The sequence below is a fragment of the Schistocerca gregaria genome, chromosome 2, assembly GCF_023897955.1.
Source record: "Schistocerca gregaria isolate iqSchGreg1 chromosome 2, iqSchGreg1.2, whole genome shotgun sequence".
Lineage (NCBI taxonomy): Eukaryota > Metazoa > Arthropoda > Insecta > Orthoptera > Acrididae > Schistocerca > Schistocerca gregaria.
Window position 1 is genome coordinate 375,301,388 of NC_064921.1, and position 3,749 is coordinate 375,305,136.

General features: G+C 39.3%; 1 non-coding gene across 1 annotated transcript; it reads left to right on the top strand.

Moving 5' to 3' along the window:
- The first annotated feature begins 792 nt into the window (after positions 1 to 792).
- Trnas-cga (transfer RNA serine (anticodon CGA)) lies at positions 793 to 869 on the top strand. The gene has a single exon. It is a non-coding gene; the product is annotated as a tRNA-Ser (tRNA).
- Positions 870 to 3,749: the final 2,880 nt, after the last annotated feature.

The window sequence follows — 3,749 nt, forward strand, 5'->3', positions numbered from 1 at the left end:
ACACGATACGTAAACATTTCGAAAACTTTCTCTCATCTCCTCATGAATAACAATGCACACGGTACAGACTATTTTAAAATTAGGGCAACCACAGCTAAAATAATTATACGTGATTGCTTGAGACACCATACAATGAACAGTTTTTTAAAAATACAGACGTTAAAACTATTACAATGAAACTGAATAATATATCCAATTGTCCGCTGTAGCTGTGACCTGAACAAATACAGCTACAGCGGAACATTAGACATTTCATTCAGTTTCATCTTAATAGTTTTTAACACCCGTATTTTAATAAACTGTCCACTGCATGAAGTGACAAGCAATCACGTAGACGAAATACACTTGGGGTATACGTATTCCGGATTGGGGGAGAGGGGTGTGTATAACGGAGTCGCGACAGCAATAGCATCCTGGCACCCCTTACATTAATTATGTCAAATCTAAAATGAGATTTTCACTCTGCAGCGGAGTGTGCGCTGATATGAAACTTCCTGGAAGATTAAAACTGTGTACCGGACCGAGACTTGAACTCGGAAACTTTGCCTTTCGCGGGCAAGTGCTCTAACAGTTTTAATTTGCCAGGAAGTTTCATATCAGCGCACACTCCGCTGCAGAGTGAACATCTCATTCTGGAAACATCCCCTAGGCTGTGGCTAAGCCATGTCTCCGCAATATCCTTTCTTTCAGGAGTGCTAGTTCTGCAAGGTTCGCAGGAGAGCTTCTGTAAAGTTTGGAAGGTAGGAGACGAGGTACTGGCAGAAGTAAAGCTGTGAGTACCGGGCGTGAGTCGTGCTTCGGTAGCTCAGTTGGTAGAGCACTTGCCCCCGAAAGGCAAAGGTCCCGAGTTCGAGTCTCGGTCCGGCACACAGTTTTAATCTGCCAGGAAGTTTTATGTCAAATCTGTAAATAAATATGTCGACTCAGCGCCTATGCGGGAAGAGGCACAAGGAAGAAGAAGTAGTACATAATATCATTATGTAGTACAGTGGTCATGCAGTGAAATAGAAGCAAACGGTGCTTCTTTCAGAGAAGAGTAAAAGAATAAATGGAAGTTTGAATTATGTCAGTAATCATACATATCGCAAAAAATAAAAACAAACATTTGATCGTAGTCACATTTAGTAAAGAAAGCAAATTATTAATGTATGATTATTGGATATGAGGTCCGCTCTTTATGCCAAACAATATTTTTTTCATGTGACCTAAACATGTTTTAGCACGTCTACGCCATCATCAGTGTCTTCTTTTATTTATTAAAATCCGTGAAATGTGATAACGAAACTACGAAAATTGAGCCGAAAGAACATGTTTTGTTTGTTTTGTCATTACCTTAATTTTACATTGACCGCTTCTTCAGGACCATTTGTGCATTACCACGCCCTAGCACCATGTCATCTGCAACTGAGCGCTGTTAATGTGAATTTGGTTGGTGAGGTAACACATCACCTATAGAGGCGTATAATGTAGAATTAAGATAATAACAAAACAAAAAAATCTTCTCTAGCCTAATTTTCTTAGATTAATTATTACACAAAATCTGTTTACATTTCACAGATATTATTAAATAAAACCCACTGGTGATGGCACAGAGGAGCTGAAACATGTTATCGTCACACGAAAAAACAGCGTTTTACATAACATGGGGACCTAATATTCAATAATTTTAACTGCAAATAAGACAAATACAAGAGCAACAAGTCGAAATGATTGATGTATACTTTCCCTGGATAGTACCGAGTACATGCGGTAAAGAGTTAAGTCGTTACTCTTACAGCTCCAATCACATGCCCTCCATGACACCCGTTTTGTTTGTGTAGTCTTCTCGAACGTTTCGACAGCCTTGGCTTATGGCTGTTGCCGCGACCATTCACCGCCTGGTTACGCTCTCTCTACTTGTATTGCGCCAGCCTCAGTGTACTTCCACCCAGCCGTGACAAAGCGAACATTCCTCCTCCCAGGCTTTTCGCTGGCGGAGCTACTGCGAACAAGAAATTACAGTCGTTTTACAGTGCAAAGCGTTAAGCTCTGGGATTGTCTAGGAGAAACATTGCTTTCAGATATAAGAAGCCTTCTTTCCACGTATTCCCTTTTTAGACCAACAAACTTCCTGGATTATATATTTAACTCTGTCCCATTGCTGACGGTGCCCAGTGAATGTTACCCTTTGAGAGATTTGGAGGTCAGTACAAATCTCTTCTAATGGATTATTTAGGACAAATAAAGGTTGCATCGAAGCGGAAGGTTTGGTTACCTAGGATAAAATCTTTAATATTTCAAAAACATTCATAATTCATGCACTCACTTCTAGGGCTGTAGAGGAGATTTAGTAATGGAGAAGGATAAATGTATCAATTTGAGGTAAAGGTCCCTCGATCAGAAACGAACGAGTCGAAAGTTATAAGCGAAAACAGTTATGACACCCCTGAGACTGGAATATATTATTGCTAATATTGTAGGGTACGCAACTTTCGGAGGCGGTAGTATGAAACGAGAAAAAATGTCTAGTAAACGTCGGTTCTAAATCCGCACGTGAAAGAGCTATGAGTACTTGTTGAATAGAAGAGATGTGTTTCACAGTAGCGAAGATGAACAAGTGCTCATAGCTCCTCAGGTATGCATTTTAGAGCCAATGTTTATTTGACAATTTTTTCTTGTTTTAGTCTATACTACTACCTCTGAAAGTTCCCTACCCTGCAATCTTAGCAGCAACATACCAGTACACGTATTCCACAGCCAGAGATATCAAACGGTTATCGCTTAAACTTTCGACTCTTACGTTACATGGATCCTTATCTTAAATCTTACCTCAAAGTGATACATTTATCGTTCCCCATCACCACAGAAAGTTTGTAACGTCATCACCCTGTACATACATACATTTACATGCACCGGCTCCTATAACATCGACGCTCTATAGCGTTGTTGGATGAAGTTTCCAGACATGGGTTCCTGTGTAAAACCCGATCTACTAAGTCCCCTCTACAACCTCTAGAAGTGTTTAACATGAAATGTGAAACACTATATATAAAACAAGATAATAAACTTTTCCTTTTTCTTTTAAATGAGATATACTGCTAGTAAAATAACCTTTAAAGAGAAAACATGGGTCAAAGTGTGCAATTTTTTTTATTAGTAGTAATAATAAAATACCTAAATAAGGAAGTTAGTAACCAGAAGTCAATTATTTCGTTTTACAATTAATGATCAAATTCTGTAACTTTATATCTTCTCTCCTTTGAGGCCGTATTAAGTTGAACTTACTTCCATGTTGTTGAGATCTACACACTTCTGTTAGGTGCTTCTTCTTCCGACACCGCAAAACTTCTTATTCTTGACTGTGTAGGTAATTTTCATGTATCGGACTTCTTCCTCATATATAGGCAGAAGATGGGACATGACCTTTTCGTGGTGAGCGGAAGAGAAAAAAAAGGCCTCATATTTTTGCACTGAGAGAAATTAATATTCAGGTATCGTGAAAGTTACTATACGCATCTCATATCTAAACATGTCCTCTCTCCACGAGAACTCAAGACATAAAGTGACAAACAACTGAATGAGGTCTTTATCATTTGTTCTCGCCTTCCGGGGTGGCAAAACACCTTTTGCGGGCGCTTACAGCGGTTATCCTTGGCTTTTCCTAAGTACCAATACAATTGCCCCCACATCGTGTGGTGACACGTAATGGAAGCGCACAGTGTTATGCATGTAATTGTATGTCTTACATTTAAGTTTGTGCCGAAAGGGGT